We start from the raw sequence: 22343 nt of genomic DNA, 5'->3' as shown, positions 1-22343 counted from the left end.
CTGTTTTCATCTCTTTCCCTCTCATACAGCACACTTGACCGAATTCATGAGAATTCTCCCTGGCTTTACTTTTCTTACTGAGCAAAGCAGATGGTACAAATATAGCCAACTTGGGCTTGCTTCCTCACAGAGGGTTTTGTCTGCCAAACTGCACCACTTGTTTTTAGAGCATCTTAATGACACTTGGGTCTGATTGTGCTCCAGTCATCCTTTCCATATCATCAATACACTATTTCCCAAGCCTGCTTTTCCCCAGTCTTTTTGGGGGAGAGTGCAGTCCAAGTATGTTATGAGGCAGTATGGATGAGGCGATGTGAATTATCAATAGTCCTCCCAGCATTCTGCCATTTTTCTTCCCTCAGCAGCTTGCTGTTCTTCCTGCCATGTTACTGGAAGGCTGTTTTCAGGCTTTTGTAGGATTCATTGCTAGATTTTTAAACTCCTGAAAATAGCTTTCCAGTGGAAGGAGAGTAGGAATGGGAAGCTGAGGCAAGAAAATCATGAAAATAATGCCATACAGATGTTCTGTTTCTGTAGTTGCAGCAGCAACATGAGCTATGTGGAGAATAGAGATGGGCACGAACAGCAATACAAACAAAAAAAAGCTACGAACAGCCCAATCTGCTGTTCACGAACAAGCTGTTTGTGAGTCCCCATTCTAAATGAACAGGTGGTCATTGCAAGCCTTGTTTGTAACTGTTCGTCAAGCCAGACAGTCTGGCACCTGCAATCAATTCCCTTGGCAACTTAGGCAGGGATTGTCTGAATTCTGTCTGAACTCCTGCTGTTGCCCTGGAAACCCCAATCTAAGCCCAATTTAGCTTGATAGGCAGGTCTTCCTTTCAAGTGTGGAGCTCCAAATTTGTTACAACAAGGGAGCAAAGACCAGGGGGGAGAGGGGGCTCCGACTTTGCAGACAGTGGAGAGACAGTTGCTGTTGGCATTTTGATAGAGTGCATTGGAGCTTGAATTTTCTTTGTGTGTGGCGGGATAGGGATCTACCCTTTCAAGTTCCAGGGCTGCTGCCAGGCTCTGGGCCAAGCTATTATTTATTATTGGTACCTTTCCTGCTGCCTGCTCAGGTCAGATTTCTGGGAGTGGTATGGTAGGGATCTACCTCTTCAAGTTCCAGGGCTGCTGCCAGGCTCTGGGGCCAAGCTATTATTTATTATTGATATTTTTCCTGGTGCCTGCTCAGGTCAGGTTTCTGGGAGTGGTGCAGTAGAGATCTTGACTTAGATGATGACTGGAGAAGAGCCTGCTGAACCCCACAAACAGCCAACCATGAACATGTTTGTGAACAGGGCCATGTTTGTGGTTGTTCGTGAGTCCCTGTTCGTGGATGGCAACAAACAATGAACATCATGTTATTTTTTTTTTCTGTTCATGCCCATCTCTAGTGGAGAATCGTCACTTTCTGGATACAGCTTTGGAATACTATTGATATAGATGAATAATAGTGACCAGTTCAGTGGTATGGGAATTCAGAAGCAAGCTGAAAAACTGGCAAAATGTAATATAAATTTTAGACCCATCCTTACACAGTTGTATCTATGTGTACACATATATCAAAACCCTCCCCGCCCCCATGCCATCTCCTCCTTCCCGAAGAAGCAAGGTTCTGGATCTTATGTGTCAGCAGCAGTCATAAATTTTGTTGGCTTCATTACCTTTACTGTTGTCATAATTATATTAGTAACTCCTATCACTACTCTAGACTAGAGATGGGCATGAACAGCAATATGGGGGGGGCATGAACAGTCCAATCTGCTGTTTGAGAACAAGCTGTTCATGAGGCCCCATTCTAAATGAACAGGTGGTTGTTGCAAGCCTTGTTGCTGTTTGTCAAGTCAGACAGTCTGGCACCTGCAATCAATTCCCTTGGCAACTTAGGCAGGGATTGTCTAAACTCTGTCTGAAATCCCGCTGTTGCCATGGAAACCCCAATCTAAGCCCAATTTAGCTTGATAGGCAGGTCTTCCTTTCAAGTATGGAGCTCCAAATTTGTTACAAGCGAGCAAAGACTATGGAGGAGGGGAACTCCCAGCTCTGGCTAGTGTTTGCAGACAGTGGAGAGGGAGAGACATTTTGTTGGCATTTTGATAGACCGGGAGAGTGCATTGGAGCTTGAATTTTCTTTGTGTGTGGAGGGATATGGATCTACCCCTTCAGGTTCCAGGGCTGCTGCCAGGCTCTGGGCCAAGCTATTATTTACTATTGGTACCTTTCCTGCTGCCTGCTCAGGTAAGGTTTCTGGGAGTGGTGCAGTAGGGATTTTGACCAAACTTTAAAGATGGCTGGAGGAGAGCCTGCTGGCCCCCACGAACATCCAACCATGAACATGTTCATGAACAGGTCATGCTCATAAGTGTTCGTGAGTCCCTGTTCGTGGATGGCAATGAACAATGAACATCATGTTCGGGGTTTTTTTTTCTATTTGTGCCCATCTCTACTCTAGACCTGTAGACTATTTTGAAAGTGCTGTCCTCCGTCTTCCTCTTTCTCCGCCTACAGTGCTTCCTGTGTAAAGTAGCCTATTCAGGTCTTACTAACTTAGGGAGTATAGCCCCTGTGTTGTGCTAATTCTGCTAGGGGGAAAGGTCTTTCCTCCACATATGGAGCTATTTTTCAAGCAGCAACCTCATCCCACTTAGAAAGATAGGCTATTCTCTGACATGTCTCTAGTTACTTTACTTGAGCTAGGATATTGCTTTGTGTAGGCATCCTTTTGTAAAGTATAACTGGATCTGCTGCTTCCAACACATCATTGCTTACCCAATTCTGTTCTATTTTGCAATTCACCCTGAAGCAATTCTATTTTGTATTGCCACCCTGAAGGTTTTTTCTCCTTCTCATCTCCTCTGGCTTTTTCATATTGTTGATAACACCAACAAAGCAAGGAATGCCTCTCTAAATGATGACAGAACTGGTTGAGGGAGTCAATACTGTAAACCTGTGACCCCATATCTACATCCTCAATAGGCATAACATACATAAAATTGTGACTTCTAAAAAGCCATTTACCCTGAGTTTGGTTTTTGCATCAGGAACTGGAATGTCACTGAATTTTTGTGAACATAATGTTTTGGTTTGAAAATTCCAGTTCCTGCTATGATGAAACTACAGTTTCCCTTTTTTACTTGGTCATACAAACAACATTCAATAGAAATATTACTGTTAAGATTGATGCCAGTTCTTACATTAGCTGCATTCAAATGTCATAAAATGCTGCAAAGTAAACAAACAATGGCACACAACATGTTTTCATGTTTTCTTCAACATGAAGTTTCATGGGAAGACACATTCAGAAAGATAAATAGCCTTTTATTATTTTACAGCTGATATCATGAAAGTTCCAAATATAATAACAAAATATTAAGCATATTCACCTGACAGGATGACTACATCATACGTTGTATGAAATAAAGGGACTAGGCTACCAGCCAGTATAAGTTGCTACCTTGTAACAGGGTTGCTAACTCCAAGTTGTGGGTGGAGATTTTGGGGGGTGGAACCAAGAGAAAGTAAAGTTTGGGGAGCAGAAGGATCTCATCAGAGTATAATTCCATAGAGTCCACCCTCCAAAGTAGCCATTTTCTCCAAGTGAACAGATCTTGGTGGTTTAGAGTTCAATTGTAAATCTGGGAGATCTATAGCCATCACCTGGAGCCTGGCAACCTTACCTTATAATGTACATGAGACAGTATTACCAACTCAGATTATAGTGTTGTGCAAAGTCTTCTACTGTATGCATTACAAGATTCTTGACTCCCTGTCAATTTTTGCTACATTAAAAAAGAGCATAGAGATTAGATAAATTTTAATATATTTGAATTTTTAAATACCATAGAGAGGCTGAAATGTTGATGCAAACTCACAATAAAATGAAAGGACTTTTAGCTTTCTGTCACTGCAACTGTGTTCTTATCTCATGTGAGCTATCAATGTCAGTTGGGTGAGCACAATATAGAAGTGATAATTCAAAACAAACAGGGGTCACTGTGGCAACAGAAATGCTTCACTGGGCTATCTTGGGAAACAAATCAAAATGGCAACATCAAACAAAAGTAGGGAAAATCCCAAAGACATATGCATGCAAACTAATAATTTATTCTTTCTTATGTACATTCTAAACTCTAAAGACATTGCTTCATTAAATTGCTTTGAACCCCCTTAAAGCTTGCCAGGAAGTTAATCTCACTATCAAGTATCTTTGATAGGTACCTTTGATAGTACGATCAAATATCTTTGACCTTACCAACCTTATTATTATCAAAGCAAACTAGACAGACAGTACACAAAGGCCTCACATTCCTCACATTTCTGCTGGTCAAAAATAAGGAAATATAATGTTTTTCTGAGAAAAACTTGGGTCTTTCATTTACACAATTCTTCATTGGTTACAAAGGCTTCCTCCTCTGCAGAATACATGTTCCTGCAGTGCCAGCCATTTCATCTCACACAATATCTTTTAAGGAGCTGAAAAGTGCCTAGCACAAAAGCAATGTACTCCCCAGAGTGCACAGTGGACAAAGAGGAACACGAGTAAGGAGAAAGAAGGTGTAGGATCCAAGCCAACATGACTGTTTCTTGTCATGAGGGGTAAGGGTGGCTTAAACCTGAACAGCTCTTCTTGAGATTTTTATCTTGAAATTATGGTAGTGCTAGAAGGTAATTTAATCAGTGACCAATAATCAAGATAGTTAAGAGATGCCCTAATGTATTTCATTCGTGGGGAGGGCGGGAGGGCGTTAGGGTCACTCTCAGTGAAATTCTAAGCAGAGTTACTCCAGTCTAAGCCCATAGACATCAGAGGGCTTAGACTGGAGTAATGCTACTTAGGATTTCACTGTCTAAACATTACTTCTTTCATGAATTCTTCATGGATCCAACCCATGCTTGTGCAGTGACACAGCAGGTTTCCCCAAGATTTTTCCCTGTGCAAAAAGAGTGTGGGTGGTGGACAGAGTTTCCCATTTCATCTGCTCCATGTAGAGGTAGTTTGTGCATGTGCAGCAGCAGAAACAAAAACCTCGCCCCCTGAACTGTTTTTGCATGAGGAAAAAAACTTGAAAGAAAGGCAGGAGCTCTCCTCCCCTGGTAGCAGCTTTCTGAGCCCATTTGGGATCTCCTTTTTTAATATAAGCCATTCTCTAAATCTGCTGTGTGACTGCACAGAGCACAGGCTGGCACTGTGGAAAACTTGTGAAATAAGTAACATTCAGAATGACCCTTAGGCACAAGGGTTTCAAGCTGGAATCCCGACAGAATTTAGTAAATAATGTTTTAAAAGGTCCAAAGATTGATTCATATAGAACAGGATTGGGAGCAGTCAGGCACCATAAACTCTCAGAATATACAGATGTAAATAGTAGGCTTGCCACCAGTTGAAATGATGAGGGCTTCTCTTGTAAGGGCTTAGAAATCTGAAGTAAACTTCTTAATTGAGTTCAAGTAACCAGATCTGAAACAACAAATAGTTATGGCATCAACACAACAAGCACTTTTGGTTGCAGGTTTGAGCTTCTCTGGAAAATTTTGCTCTTAGACTAAATTGAGAGGAAGCAATAGGACATGGTGCTTTGATTGACTTGAAACTTCTTGGAATAAAAGCTGCAGAACTGAAGGTGCTTGATTTCCAGGTTGTTCTTTTGTGCTAAGTCTTCCCATTTCCATGACTGAGTGAGCTGGCCATTGAACACTATGACTAAAATTTAATCATGAAAATATAGTCTATTCATGCTTTTCTCCTACCAAGTCTAGCCTCTTTTATATTATCCTCCCTCTTACCTCAGACTGAGGCTGTAAAGATGTGAAGGTATGGGGGCTTAACAGAATCTCTTCTGTTAAGCCTTCCTTCAGGAGACAAGATCGTCCTCCATGTTGAAGGATGTCTGTCTCTGTAGGAGGAAAACTTGGTATAAGGGTGTTATGATCCATCATAGCAGGAGGAAGTCATAGGTAGGGATGTGCTCTTTGGGTTTCAGAAACCCAAAGCAAACCCGAATCAACCCTGATTCGCGTTGATCTGTGATTCCAGCAGAGCTGGCCAGGTTCAGGAAACCTGAAGCAGAGCAACTCAAAGTGATTCGGGTTGTTTCAGGTTGCTCTGTGAAGCCTTTTTTCCCTTGCTGTGGCAAGAGGAAAAATACTTCAAAGAGCTCTTCCCTCTTCCCTCTCCTGTGTTTAGGAGAGGGAGGGGGAGAGGGTGGTGACAGGTGAGTGGTGGTGAGTCAGGGAAGGGACTGATTGGCTGAGATAAAGAGACAGTTGCTGCAGCAGCAAGCAGCTCTTCCCTTCCCGATTGGGTGGTTCTCTGGGAGGACATTATTTTTTGAATTCCCCCCCCCCCAATGCTGCTGCAGTGACTGGCTGGTTTGAATTGGGGGCTTGTCTGAATCCAAAAAAATAATTTTTTTTAAAAAAAAAAATTAAATAATTTTTGTGATTCTCTAGTGTGATGCTAGGTTTTGTTTCAATGTGGAACTGTATGTTTTGTTACCTGTGTGTGCTATTAATGCTGTTACCCACCCTCAGCCTGCATGTGGGGAGGGTGGGCCAGAAATCCAAGAAATAAAATTCTTAAAAAATATTTTTGGTATGTTTTTGGTGTGTTTTTGATTCTCTGGTGTGGTGGTGAGGGTTGATGTAATCTAGAACTGTATACTGTGATTTAACATTGATGTGATGTTTTTAATGCTGTTACCAAGAAATACATTTTTAAAAATAATGTTGTGTGTGTGCATGTGTGTGTGATTCTCTGTTGTGATGGTTGGCCCAATAGAGAACCATGGAGAGTGGCTGGCCAGCCTGCTTTGGGGGTGCTGGGGAATTTTGAGGTGTGTTCCTTTGCTTCTGTCATGCTTTTCCAGAGATGAGCATGCATTCAGGAGTGTGCCTCTGCTGTGGCACCCCCGCTCTGTGCATAAGTGCCCCAGGGAAAGGCATTTTAAAACTTCTTGTCACACACACACAGCAACCTTTATTGGCATAAATACTTCTTGTCATAGAGAAACATGGTTAGTGGCTGACCAGCCAGCTTGGGGGGGGGGTGCTGGGGAATTTGGGGGACTTTGTCTTTGGTTTTGTTGGGCTGTTGGGAGGTTGATTGAAAGGGGATTTCTGTCTGTGGCCATGGATGCCACATTTCATGTGTTTCTACTGTGTGAGTCTGGATTTTCCCACAATAGAAACAAACAAGTGGGGTGGCTGGGGTGGTTAACCTTCTTTGGGGGGCATTACATGGTCCCCCAAGTCCAATCTCCCTGAAACCTGGGAGGCCATGGGAGGAGAGTTGGGAGAGGGTTCCTTGAAGGTTTGGTGCATTTTTCTTCCAAAATGCCACCCCCAGTCTCCTAGAACTGCCCATTTGGTTTGGGCTGAATTCAATGAATGATTCTCTGGAGAGAAGTTGATCCCCTTTCATCAGTTTGGCTGTGAGGAGGTTGATCATTAGTTCACTTCTAGTTGCTCACTCACTTGCTTCATATGGTTTTGTGTATTTTTAATCAATTTTTTCTTATTGTGATTCTCTAATGTGTAGTTTGTCCTCATAGGGAATAATGCAGCTCGGGGAACCTTTCTGGGGGGCTGTGACATGGCCCCCCAAAGTCCAATCTCCCTGAAATATGGGAGGTCATGGGCAGAGGGTTGGAAGAGGGTCCCCTGAAAGTTTGGTGCATTTGCTTCCAAAATGCCACCCCCAGCCTCCTGGGATCCTTCCCCCCGATTTTTCCCATAGGAAATAATGGTGATAGGCGGCGGCCTGGAGGACCTTCTTTGGGGGGCCATAACATGCCCTCCGAAGTCCAATCTCCCTGAAATTTAGGTGGCCATGAGAGGAGGGGTTGGGAGAGTGTCCCCTGAAATTTTGGTGTAATTAGGGAAGAAAATACCCCCCCAGGCCCCCAGATAGCCAGAAGCAGCATTTCCCATTGGAAACAATGGCCAAATCTTCCCTAATAAACCCATACCTGAACCCAAAGTGGCTTGCCGCTTCGGGTTTTGGGGTTTACCAGAATTTCTTCCAGCTCTGGGTAAACCAGAAGCAGGAGACCTGAATCTTTTGGGGGTGCACCCCCTACCCTGTATTTTTAAAGTCATAAAAATAATTTTAAGTTTGATAAGAAATGTATTACAAATTTCAATTTTTTTCTAGAAAAAATAATCTCACCTCCATGGGTTAAACATTTCCAGAATTTTTTACATTTCTTTGGAGTTCTATTATCAATATTATATAAGGACAGGCAAGACTTTTTCTAAAATGGCAGGATAAGCAAGCTGGTCATAAACTGGAAGGGGTAAAGACTGAGGCCACAAAATGGAGACAGAATGATCACGGTAACAACTGTTTCTTATGGAATGTTGCTGGCTTTGTCCCATCTGAAAGCACATGCACCTGATCCTGTTCTGTCATATTTGAAAGTAATTGCTGCTTAACTTATTAATTCCTGGCAGTTATTACAGAAAGAAATATTGAGCCATTTAGGTAATTGATCTAGTTTTATTTTTAAAAGCAAGTTCTTTCATAGGTGGCAAATGAAATGTCATATTTATTCACAGGAGAAGCCAGATGTGTGCTCTCAGAGGACTTTTTTTGTTAATAAATATCCCACAAGTATTTTATTAGCACCACACTATGATGTGTATGATGTTGTATTATCCTTCCTTCCTTCCTTCCTTCCTTCCTTCCTTCCTTCCTTCCTTCCTTCCTTCCTTCCTTCCTTCCTTCCTTCCTTCCTTCCTTCCTTCCTTCCTTCCTTCCTTCCTTCCTTCCTTCAATAGATTGCCCTGTACTTTTTGTTCTGCCAGTTCTGCCCAAATTAGATATCCTCCAATATGGCCTGATTTTTATGATTCTTGAAAAAACACTTTGACTCTTAGAATTCAATAGACTATATTTTCAGAAATTAACATGGATGGTAGTCTGAATTCTGTATACCTGTTTTTATGGAGCAATTGCTCTTTTTTCTCATGTTCCTCTCTGTCTTCTCACTTTTATATACTAATGGTCATGCAGCCCTCACCTACGAATACTTAAATCCAGAGACTGGAGTCATGAAGGGACAAGACAGATCTGAAAAATGCCCCAGGTTTGCAGAAAAATCAGAAATCAGAAAAAAAAAATAAAAGGAACACCTGCAGTTTTAACCAGATGCCCTCAGTGGCTGTTGCTAAGCAACCACAACAGTTTAGTCAGTATTCCAGACTTGATTTCTGTCAGTAAAGGCAGGGGGAGGTGGCAGGGCCCTTTCCAGGGGTACTTGGCCAAGAAGGACTCATCAGGGCCAGGTCCCAAAGCAACCACTGGGTGATTTGATACCACATGACATGCATGACTCATCCAAGACTGGCTGCTTACCTCACAGAAGTCCTTGCAGATTCTCTACCATGTAGCTGGTCCCAGCTCAGCTGGGGCCATGCAACTGGGACATAGGAGAGAGGCTGCCTGGGGGTAGAGGAGAAAGTGAAGACGGGATGGGGGTAGACAAACTTGGATAGTAAGGAGAGAAGGAATCAGGAAAGGGGGAGGGGCTATGAGGGCAGGGAAGGGAAAGAGGACATGGTAGGGGAGGGAAAAATAAGATCTCAACTTCAAGTACTTGCAGGTCTCCCACTTGCAATATTTAATACTTTGGGGGGGGCATAATACCTGCAAATTGGCACAAAGTATGAAATCTTCATTTGGGCAAACTCACCATTTCCAGCTGTCCACTTATCCTGCTCTTTCCGGGCAAGATGAATTTCAAAGAGTGGCTTCCGTTGCCTTTTCTCATCTGTTCAAAAGGGGGGGGGCACCAAGTTATCTATACGCATTTTTCATTTTCCCTCTCTTTTTCATTTGATGCCCTCTTCTTACTTTTACTTTTTTTTCTTAGTAGAATAATTTATTATTTTTAAAATTAGCTGTTGAGCTGCATCTTTTCTCTCCAGTCAGTTTCAACTACTGAACCAGGTAATGACATGATAACGTTCAGTTACTGCAAGCAAAAAAGTCGTAAAATCTTTTGCTACCCTAGTCGGAAGTAAGAGGCAGACACAGGCTTGGGTACTAAGGGCTACTTTATTAAAGCAACAACATAACATTCAACAGCGGCAACAAGGGGAGCTACCTAACGGTACAGGTCAAGCCAGCGATCGCCATGGGACCTCCTCCTTGAGCCTGTCTGGGTGAGACCCACTGCCCCAGGCACGAGCCATCCAACAGAGATGGCTTGAGCCTGGCTGGCCAGGCAAATGGTTCCCCCCACAAAGCTCCAAACACCCCAAGCCGTACAGTCCAAGGGAAGGACTTGTCCGGGAGGTCCCATCAGGCAGTCTTCCCTTGCAGCTGGGCTGTGAAGCCATAGCTGCTCCTGACAGACCCTAATTCCCCACCAATGGGGATGTGCCCAGGGTACTCACCAGTCAGCTCTCAGTTCTCAACTCTAACCTGATACTAACCTAACGGGCTATTGCACCACTGAGCCAATTACCACAACCACTGTGAACAGAACAAGATAGGCGAAAAAAAAACCCTTTACCCAGGCCAATCGGCAAAAGGGGGAAAAATTCCTACCTGGCCCCTAATAAGGCAACCGGCTAATCCTGTCCAGTTACAGGGTGTGGAGGGTGGGTTGAGCTCGAAGCGCTGAATGAGTGGAGAAATGGGTAGAGTACGCCTTAACGCACCAGCTCTGCCCACCCCTCAGGTCATGGAAGGGGAAAGTTGCCTTGTCTCCTTCTAAGGCAGCAAAATGCGGCACCCAGACTTAATGGCTACAATGTGGCTGGGGTTGCCATCTTGTTGCACTGTTGGCCAGTGACCTAAAAGCTAAACATGACTCTGATAAAGAAATAAAGAAAATTCAGAATTGCTTATCCAAGCATATTATCTACCAAGTCTCTCACAGAGATGAAATTTCACCCTGATGGGAACTTTTTGTTAACGGACATATTTCTGTGATGGTACGTGATTTTTTTTTTTTAAAGGAAAGGAATTCAGCAATGGACATCTGTGTTTTTTGATGACCACAGATGACTTCACCTCATTTTATTTGACAATTTTAGCTTGGTTATGTACAGAGGATAGTTCTGTATTAAGAACTATAGAGGTGACCTTTGCATACAAAAATATTTATTTATACATTTTTTAGAAAGTATACTTTGTGACTGTTAATGATCGTTCATCTCTCTCTCTCTCCATCCTTCCTCCAGCAAGCTTAAAGCATACTTGGCTCTCTTTCCCTCCATTTTATCTACACAATAACTCTTTAGTTGGGCTGAGAGAGAGTGAGTGAGTGTGGGTGAAGATGTGAACTCAGCTAATTAGAGACCTGAATCTAAGTCTTTGTGGTCTTCATCTAACACTATCAATTGTGACACCATATCAGTTCTCTCATGCTTATGAAAATTTCATAATAATGGTAGGACAACTTAAATGATATAGAAGTATGTCCAAAATACAGTTGTTATGGGTAAGGAATTTCTTTTTCCAAAATTCACTTTTTTAGATACAGCTTCTGAATCCTCTTAGCCGCTTTTTTCTCTTTTAAGAGTAGGATTTCTTTTTCATTTCTCTTCAAGGAGAAACTAAACACTTTTTTTAATGTCAGCCCTTGTGGTTATGCTATATATCCCAAGGTAGCGCTCTAGCAGGAAGACAGGAAGGCTTGAAAAAATGGGTACTTTTCTTACTTACAGTTTAAACTGCACAGCTTCCACGAGGTGCATGTCATCTTTTTTTTTTTAACTTTGTGCAGGCATTGTAATGTTGTGACATTGATACCTCATCTACCTGACAGGATCCCACCTCCCATGCCAATCATTCCTTCATTGGACTGAAAGGATCCTACTGACGCCCCCCCCCCCTAGAAAAATAGGAAGCGTCTAGCAGTAAGCATATGTGTAGAAAGCACTCCCGATGGAAAAGAACAAACATCGGGGAGTCTCTGCAAAAGCCTTTCCTCTCACTACAGTAACGCTTCAGTGTTGCTTCCTCTCCACACATTTAAAAAAATAAGATTCAGTAATCACTGTGAACAAACCTACTGGAGTTCCACCATTTATTTCTGTCTTCTTTAGGAAATGTGATAATTTAAAATTACCTACTAACATTGCAATCTGGCAACGCTGCTGTCCTTTCAAAAACTCCAAAAAAATGGGGGGGGGGGAAGCAGTCCAGGAGCTGTGAAGGGTAGATGTGGTTAGTTCCACATGGACCAATCACCATGAACAAACCCATTGGACTCCCACCATTTACTACTATCTTTTTTAGGAAACATGATAATTTAAAATTACTTTCTAACATTGCAATGCGGCAACATTGCTGTCCTTTCGGGGGGGGGAGATGGCAGAAAAAGTGGTTGAGGAGCTGTAGAGGGTGGATGTGGTTGGTTCCACCTGGACCAATCAGCTCCCAGGGTAAAGGAGAGCGGGGGGGAGAGAAGCAGAACAGGAGTATAAGTGTTTACACTGACATTGTTTGCGTCAGCTGCAACTTGCTTATGACTTCAAAATTAACTTGTGGTATATGCGCAGGGGGAAAATTGGGGATACCGTGGTCAATGTTCGGTTCTGCATCCCATGACTACCTTTCAAGTGTGAAAGTTGCACAAACATAGGAAGAAGAAACAGTTCTGAAATGATTTAAAGTCCCAATGTGGAAAGTATCCTCGACTGACTATGTGCATCTACAGAGTGAAATTCTGAAATTTTGTAGAACTTCCTTTCTTGTGCCTCCTCTCTTCAAATTTCTCTTGGATCAAATGGAATTGGTTAGAAACTGACTCCAAATTCCTAAAAAGAGGAAAGGAAAAGGGTAGTTGAATTTCAGGGAGAAACAAGGTAAAGATGAATTAAGAGAATTTCTCTTAACAACCCTAATCCAAAATACAGTAACTTAAAAATCATAATTGTAAAATGTTATTTCTATCCATGACCAAAACACAAGCAGTCAAGAAAACAGGGTCAACATAAGCAAATGGAGACCAGGAACACACTGGAAAGCTCTCCATATGTATTTTGAGTAGAAAGATATGATTTCTACATCTGAATACATTACATAAACATCCCAATATGCATGTGTGAATTTTGTTTTGTCTTGTTTTAGTACATGGCTGCCTATACCAGAATGCAAATTGTCTTGCTTGAAGAGGCCCAATTGGAGCTCTTTAGTTTTGGGCAATATGAAGAGTTTCTGTGACATCCTAACTCTGGCTTTGCAACATGACATAATAATAGTGTTATCCTAAGTAGAGTTATGCCTATCTAAGCCCATTCACTTTACCTGACTTTACTTCTTAAATTTTTAGGTTCAGGAAGGCATCCTCAGTACTTTCTCAGGTATTAACAGCAACATCAGCAGAGGAGGAGGAGGCACTACATTTGATAGTGCCTCAGAGATTCTGTTATATTCATCTCTGCTACAATCATATTTTAACTTACTTCCAATGTAACAGTTATTCTCAACTAATTAATCAGAAAAATAGCCAATATGAGAAGAATTTATATATTCTACACACCTAGTCTCAGTGTGGCTGCTGAGATGCTTTTCTGGTTAGACTGTGCAAGGTTTCCCTGGGTTTCTATTTGGTGGGGAAAGTGAACTTTCAAATGATGGTGTTTGGTACCCTTTAAAACACATTTTATCCTGCAAGCAATATCATATGTTACAACATTCTCCAAACAAATTCTTCCTGCCTTCTAATGATTTAAACTAAACAAGTTGTTTCTGGTTTGTTAGTTTCTACAATAGACTGCTTGCAACAATTCCCCCATTTGCCTTGTCACTCCTGAAAATAGATAGTGACAGAACTCTCCTGTGAGTGGGTGAGGGTCAGGATGATAGCTACCAAGGAAATGTTAAATATCTCGGTTTAATTGCCTGAATTTAGGAAGTTCAAACTGTAATAACAGCAGCAGAAGCCCCTTTGGAGTAGATTTCACTACCTGTTAAAAGAATCGTTAATCAGACTGGAAACATTGGACTCGATGGAGTTTTCAAATGCCAGATGAGTGCTAGATGGAGTTTTTAGCAGCTACACACATATGATCTTTTGTTTTCTCTCTGGAGACTAGGAACTTCTTTTCTGATTTCTCAGCCAGGGAAAAGTTTAGTTTTCAATTAAAGTGGGTTCAGCTGTAATATCAACTGTTTGAGAAAAGGCCCTAGGGATGAACCAAGATCTGATGTAATTTTCCAAGTGGTCCTGAAATCTCACCTATTATTTTCATGAGACATCTAATGGAGTAGGATAGCTAGTAAATGATTATACTTGATATGTTCAACCATGCCTAAAATGGCTGTGGTCTAGTGAGTGCTACTTACCTTAGCAAGCGTGATCAGTAATGTCTATAGTAGTGATATTTGATAAAAAGGAATACTTGGTTGAACATGGCAATCATTTATAAGATCACCCCATTCTTATAAATGGATACTAGGGGTTGAAATTAACCCAAAGTTAGCTATTTGGGGTCAGTTTGGGGATATCTAAAATGAACCAAAACACTCCTAAAATTCCAGGAGTAATGAAAATTTATCCCTCAGAATTTATGTAGTGTTACAGGGTTTGTAGTGTTACAGTGAGGAGTGGGGAGGGAGCTAGAAGAAGATGGTCTGCAAAACTGCTATTAGTATGTATACCTAAAAGTACCTGGAAAATATCCTCAAACAATAATGAGGGTCTAGAAATTTCAGGATAATGAAAGCATGCCTTCCCCAACATCCAAAATTAACAAGAATTCTTTTGAAGCACACACACCAAATGGCTGCCTCTGATATTACATCAGAATGTCTCATTAGTCAATCTATGTATAATTGAGCTGATATTCTTGTTGTTTACCCATTTGCCTTGCCAGCCTGTCATTGACAAATTTCAAACTCCTTTGTTTTATGGGGGTGGCTCTTTCTCTAGTTAATTGTGTTGGGTTTTTTTGGGTAGTTTCCTGACTTTCCTGATATTTGCTGTGAAGTGAGATGACAATCACTAGGGCTTCCAGATGACATAAAAAATAAACCAGACTCAAGTTTTTTTGTGCTTGCACTCCCAGGTCTGGTGTGATGACATCACTCTGGAGTGATGTCATCCCTGGCTACTCCCCTGGCTACTCCCCTGGCACTCAGAAGGCTGGGCAGGTGAGTGCGCCTGCTGCATTCCTGGTGAGCAGGAGGCTGGGCCAGCCAGCTGGCTGCTCTCCTATCTCTGGAAGTGGGAGGGAGGGCAGGAGATGGAGGCTGTACAGAAGGGCTACATTGAGGAGTATTATGATGGTTCTAGTATTTCTTGGGAATCATGGTATTTGAAAAAAATATGTGTATTTGAAATAAATATAAGTAGATCAGTATAAATACAATATAGTCTCAGTGAGAAGGCCTAGAAAACATTGAGCCTCATTTGGGGCTAATTGAAGTTTCTGAGAAGTTTTAAAAGACAGCTCCATGTAAAGTGTGCCACAAGAATCTAGTCTTCATTTTACCAAGGCATATGCAACTGGCTCCTGAGGTCAGCCTTGTCCAGGAATCATTGAAACTGGTACACCAACCTAACTTGCTAAAAGGAATTCCTGGCTGCCACCACCTAATCTGAATCAGCAAGGCTAGGTTAAGGAATACCCTCAAAATGGAACATTAACTTCATAGAGAGTACAGTCCCAACTCAAACAGGTCGACTTCTTCAATATACATGGTTCTGCATAATCTGTAATTGGATTAATTTTGTTCAACCTCATCCAGCCTGCCATTGTCCTTCTAGTCTATACAATCTCCAGTTTCTTTTGGCTCAAGCAAAAATAGAGATGGATGTCATTAGTATATGGATAACTCTGTAGCCCAAATATTCTGGTGTATTTCATATCGATATCAAAGAGTGTGTGAGACAAGATTGCAGAACTTCAGAGGTCAAAGACCACGGGAAAGTCCCCATAGATCCACCTACTAAACCATGATTCCCAAGAATGACTAGAACCACCATAATACTCTCCACTGTAGCCTTGCAAAGAAGGGCCATGGATACCATGGTCAAAACGGAACTGTCAGACTCAGAACATTCAGAGGAGGTAGTCTGTCTCCCATGTAGTTTGTCAGTTAAGGTGACGTAGGCCATTTTAGTACTATATCCAGGAATCTTTAAAATATATATTTAAAAGACAGAGCAACTAATTGTAATTAATAAATGTCCCCAAACTCTTCTTGGCCTTTCACTTTCAGAAGATCCTTTATAAACCATTTTTCTAGAACATATTCCATTTAAAAAAACATTTCACATCTCTAAGCATTCAAATGATCTCTGGCTGCCTGCAGGCTGCAGCAGATAGTTTCAGGCTTTCTATACTGTTCCTTTAACTCCGGCTTTCTGTTTTGTGTATGATCAGCTTACCTTTGAAAACCAATAGCAATATTCAAGTTTTTCTGAGTTGGGATTCTAATCTAATCTCAGGAAGTGCTCACAGAGTTTCAGCTGTAACTGTGAATTTGGGGATAGATTCCATCACTGACATCAGCTGTCCTCATTGCCTAACTCTTTTCAGTTTGGCATAGGTTCTACATGTTGACATGGCAGATTAGCATTCTCAAAATAAGAAAAAAACCCCACAGAGATCAGGCCTTCTGTTATATGAACTTTAACTATGTTCTAGTTGTTCTGACATATGGAATGAATTTCATGTTCTACTGTGCTATGATGTACTGGAACAAAAGACAATCTTTCAAATAAACAACTGTCATATTCAATAAGTGATGTTTGGCAGTCTTATTTGGAATTTATCCAGCATTTAATTATGATTAAGTACAACAACCTAAGTAGCATGTTCCCATCTGATAGGACAGTACATCCATCATATTATTATATGGGTTTGATTAGATTCCTTCCCATATTTGAATTCTAATAATTCTCTGTATAGTATAGATAAGAACGCCTATGTTTCCATTCAAACTTTGTTCATGGGAATGTACCCATTTCTTGATCTGATATACTTGTTCTTGTAATCTAGGGAAATAAGAGAGATCTCATTGAATCTTTTGTTTTGTCTAATGATGAATTAAATGTATTTCCAGGTTTTTAATTTTCACTGTCAAATAAGAAATTTTCAAAGCTATTCAAAGTGATAGGGAGCCATGCTATTTGCTTGCCTTATCTTTTCAACAAGGTAATCCCCAAGCCCCTTATAATTTTCCTGCACATCAGTTATCTTTTGTTAATTCTAACAATCTTGTTAGGATGAGGTTTCATTTTTAATGAGAGGCTGTACCACAGAGGAAGTCTTTTATTTGACAGGGTTTATCAGACTTCAGCTGATATTTCACTATTTGCCTGCCTGAGTTCAAAAGCAAGTGGGTTACAACTCTCCCCTCCCTAAAACTTGTATGGGCTTTGAAAGAGATGTGAGTGTATATTTCTTCCTCTATTGTTAATTGGTTGTTATAACACTTGGTGGAATAAGCTACAATGGCATTTCCAAGAACAAAGACACTGAGTCTTTAGCTCCCATTCAAAAGAAAACATAGAACTAATATTAATACCAAGATTTAGGCTGAAAGCTCCAGGAATGACTCCACTCTGATGAACCAAAGTGCCCTGGAAGTTTAGTGGCTGAAACTGGTGTAACGTACTTGGAGCCTTCAGAAAGCAATGTACTCTGGAACTGAATTTTTGAAGGGGGCACAAGGGAAACAAAAAATCAAGAAAATGAAGCACAAGACAGTATTTATCCAGCTTCATTGAAACTATAAATTTTGGGTTTTTTAAAAAAAAAAACAGTTATTGTATAACACAATATGCTTTATGAGACATCTTATCAGATAAAAAGTAGGTAGCTGTGGTAGTCCTTAGCAAAATCTCAAACAAAAAAAGGGAGAAGAGGAAAAAAGATCTTTCTGGCCTTTTTGTTAGCATCCTATATAGAGTGCTCTGCTAGCTTCAGTGGGTACAGGGTATGGCTTACTGCTCTGCAGGGGACAAAAAGAAATTGTTTTCCCGAAAAGTAGAGATGGGCACGAACCTAAATATGAACCAAAAAAAACCACAAACCAGCCCGGTTCTGGGTTCGCGAACCAGGGTTCATGGAAACTCGTTTCCACGAATTTCCATGAACTGGACTACTGGTTCGTTTGGTTCGTATTAAAGGGCCAGTTTAAATGACCATTTCCCTGGTGGAAATGGCCATTTAAATTTTCCCTGCCACTTGCAAGCAGCAGGTCCCTTTAAACTATCAGCTGGCAGGAGGCAGGGGGGATTCCCCCCTCGATACCAGCCAGCTGATAGCTTAAAGGGATCTGCCGCTTGCAAGCAACAGGGCCCTTTAAACTATCAGCTGGCAGGTGGGATCCCCCCCTCACCAACTGCCAGCTAATAGTTTAAAAGAACCTGCCACTTGCAAGTGGCAGGGCCCTTTAAACAGCCCAACCCCCAGCCCCTAGCCCCAACCCCACCACCCCAGCCCCAGCCCTTCATCCCCTCCCAAGACCCAGCCCCAGCCCCCCACTTATCTTCCATCTGAAGCTGGGGAGGTGGAGGCCTCCTCCACTGCCCTGCAGGCTCATGCGGCAGCAGAGGAGGCAGAAAAGGGCCCTCCCATTCCTCAAATGGCAGCCGTGCCCGCAGGGCAGTGGAGAAGGCCGAAAACGGCCTTTACACCCCTCAAATGGCAGCCACAGCTGCCATTTGAGTGGCGGAAAGGGCTTTTTTAGTCTTCTCCTCTGCTGTGCAGGCTTGCAGGGCAGTGGAGGCCTCCACCACCTCAGCATCAGAGAGAAGATAAGTGGGGGACTGGGCTTGGGGCTTGGGGGCGTGAGGGGCTGAGGCTGAGGGCTCAGGTTTGAGCTGTTTAAAGGGCCCTGATTTGCAAGTGGCAGGTCCCTTTAAACTATCAGCTGGCAGGTGGTGAAGGCGATTCTCCCACCTGCCAACTGATAGTTAAAAGGGTCCTGCCCCTTGCAAGTGGCAGGAAAGGGCCCTTTAAATGATTAAATGCCCCTTTCCCTGCTGGAAAGGGGCATTTAAACCCCACAAACCATGAACCATGAACTAGTTTGTAACTGGGCCAATTCCATGCCAGTTCGTGGTTCGTGGAAACCCCATGAACCACGAACCCCATGATTTGGTTTTTTTTCTGGTTCATGCCCATGTCTAACGAAAAGCCTCTTTTTTTCAAGCAAATGTTTGGCAGCAGAATTTTGCTTTGGGTTTTTGGGCCAGATCAGACTAGAGGCTGGAACTTAATAACATTTGCTCATTTGGATCCAGCCGATGGGGAAGTCAGCAAAGAAACCGGACTTGCCAGGTCGGTTGTTAATTACAAAAGACAATGGGGCATCGAAGGAATAGTTACGTTACCCAACAGAGATTTTTTTTTAATCACCATTTTGTTGGATACTAATTAGTCATCCTGTAGGCAGGAAGGATATTTTAGTGGCAAAAGATCTGTGTGTGTCTGGGGCTCTGCAGTTTCATGGATTGTCCATTGCCAGCCTTCTCTCAAATCAATGTGCCATTTTAATTTCTAGCTTGATGGTGTATTAAAACTTATTCCAAGGGGGGATCTTGAAATCACAATAATAATAACACAATCTAGACTGCTAGCAATAGAAATTTAAATAATTGTTTTTTTAAGCTTCTGGCTGCAAGGCATGCATTTTTAACTGAGACCAAGGACGAAGAGCACCAGAGAGAGGAAAAAGGTACAAAGATTGAAAAATGCATAGAAAAGTAGTTTCAGAAAAGGAAGCTAAATAAGGGTTGGTTATCACTAGCCCGGGCAACCCTGATTTTGTCAGGTCTTAGAAGTTAAGCAGTGTTAGCCTTGGTTAGTAATTGGATGGGAGACCTCCAAAGAAGACCACAGTCTTCTGTCTTGCAAACCCAAGCAGGGATCACCATAAGTCAGCTGTGACTTGATGATTCATTCCACCACCACATCACTAACCATGAATGAAGTGGTAAGTCTGTAACTTTTCTTTTTGCATCCCTACATAGAGATGTCTGAGGGAAGTGTTCTACCTCTGTCTTCCCCAAACATGCAGTGTGTGGGGGAATGCTTTATTTTAGGTGAACATTTGATCATGTATACACTCTAGGTGGGATAATCCAAACAAGTTTAATGTATCATATGTTGTTCCAAGCTTAGCTGCTTGGAGTGTTGGTGGGCAATGAGAGCTTGGGGCAGGGGACCCCCTCCCCACAAACCGGGGCTTGACATCCCTAGATAAGTGCAGGTGTGGATAGATAAACAGACCAGACTGGTTAGAAAAAGCATGGGGAGTGAGTTAGCTTATCTAGCTCCTCGGTCTGGATAGTGGCTGCAGCAGTGAGGTGGGGGCAGGTGGAAGGTGACACAGCAGCAAAACACCCTTGAACCACTTTTGAATACATATCCTGTATTCCCAGTGAAACAGGGAGGACAACACCAGGGCTGGATCTAGGGTTGCCCGTGCCCGGGTCAATCCAAGCCCCGTGGTCTCCCACGCATGCGCTCCCGGCACTGCGTGATGATGTCACTTTTGTGAATCATCACATGCCCCCCCCAGGAAAAGCATGCTGCCCTGCTGCTGCTGGAGGAAAGTGAGCACACGGCAAGCCAGCCACCCCGGAACACGGCACACCATGGAGCAGGCGGCGGCTGCACTGCAGCTGAGTGGAGGGATGGAAGGTCGCCTGTACTGTTCCGCTTCCCCAGTGATGGGACAGCTGGCTTGCCATGCACTCACTTCCCTCCAGTGGTAGGTAGCGTGGGCAGCACACTTCCAGGAGGCACCCTGTGCTGCTGCCAGCCACCCGGTCAGTGGGGCAGGCAAATGGCGTGGTGCACTTCCAGCCCTCCATTTAGCTGCCCATGAGGCCGCCACCAGCTCTGTGGTGCACCATGTTCCAACTCCGCGGCTCACCCTCCCCCCCCCCCAATCCAGCCATGGACAACACACAGGCAATGCCAATGGACTAAGAATATTGTGAATCTGTTTAGGATGGCAATAGTCTGCTAAATGTATTTGAATGATGCAACTGTTGTTAGCAACTCATCAGAAAGATAAATTGTTAGGAAATAGTGGTGCAACCTTTTAATGCAGATAGCGGGGAGTGGGGGTTAAATAGAGAAAAGCATTTTTCAACTTTCCTTTTGAAACTCTACTCTTTTTCTGCTGGAAAAGGTAAAATGAGATCTTGGTAAATCCCTAATCCTCACATTTCCTTACAAAAGTGGTGATGCACACCTCAAAGGGATAATTATGTTGGATAAGAACTCAGCAGGATTTTATTTTGAAACTAGTGTTAAAATAGCAGTTATTGAGCTGTCCATCCATTTACTCAGATCCATTTCCTGAAGGTTACAGTTTCATGCACTGACACCCACACTCATATAATATGTTTCACAATGTGTGCATGGCTATGTAGACGTGTACACCTGGAAGACATTCCCCACTGTCAGATGCACATGCCAGGAGGAGAAAAAAGGCAATAGTGTAGCCGAATGGCCTGGCTCAAGCCCACTCCTCTGGTACCTGCTGCTCTAGATTGGAGTGGCAGGTACATAATGACTCTAATCATCTACACATTCAAATTTGAAACTCAGCATGAGACAATCTCTCTCAGGGTTCTGGGGAAACAAATCTTGAAAACACATAAGCAGCACCTGTCAAACAAGTGACATTTGTAGGAGAGCCATTAGCCATACAGTAAGGCATCTGTCTTCGTATTTATGCATATAGGGATGCATAGAGATGTTTCTAGTGTAAAATGTTTAGTACTGATATAGCTGTAGGTCAATGACTTAAACTTGTCTTTATAGCTCTTTCATTTGAGTACTCACATATTAATCCATATTTGCTTTGATTCCTCTGTCATCTGTACCGTTACATGCACCTCATTTGCCACCCCAGTAGGAATGAAGAGACAGACGCGGGTATTTGGAACTAAGGGCCACTTTATTAATATAACAATTTTAACAACCTTAACTATTATCTGCGGCAAGGGCCTACTAGCGGTACAGGTCAAGCCACGTGGTCTCACCTTGGACCTCCGCCTTGACCTGTCTGGGCGAGCCCCAAAGCCCCAGGCTTAAGCCATCCACCAGATGGCAGCTACCTGGACAGCCAGGCAAAATTGGTTCCCCCAACCAAGCTCCTACACCTCAGCCGTACAGCAGTGAGGTAGGACTTGCACACAGGGTTCACCAAGGCAGTCTGCCCATGCAGCATGGCGGCCATCCAAGCAGTACCATCCGCTTCTGGCAGACCCCTCTTCCCCATAATGGAGAAGCGCCAAGGGTGCTCACCGGCCCGCTCCCTATTCCCCAATTCTATCCTGCCAAGGGATTTAACTAATCGGCTCCCCTATGCCAATCACCTCAACCACAGTACTGGTGCAAGGTAGGTG

At 42.7% G+C, this 22343-nt stretch overlaps 1 protein-coding gene across 1 annotated transcript in view; it reads left to right on the top strand.

The window, feature by feature from the left end:
- Nucleotides 1-22343, top strand: part of CNTNAP5 (contactin associated protein family member 5) — a 472567-nt gene that overhangs the window by 175386 nt on the left and 274838 nt on the right. The window lies entirely within an intron of this gene.

Source organism: Eublepharis macularius, chromosome 2 (assembly GCF_028583425.1).
Source record: "Eublepharis macularius isolate TG4126 chromosome 2, MPM_Emac_v1.0, whole genome shotgun sequence".
Taxonomy (NCBI): Eukaryota; Metazoa; Chordata; class Lepidosauria; order Squamata; family Eublepharidae; genus Eublepharis; species Eublepharis macularius.
Note: the sequence above shows the minus strand (reverse complement) of the source record. Positions and strands in the feature narration are given on the sequence as shown.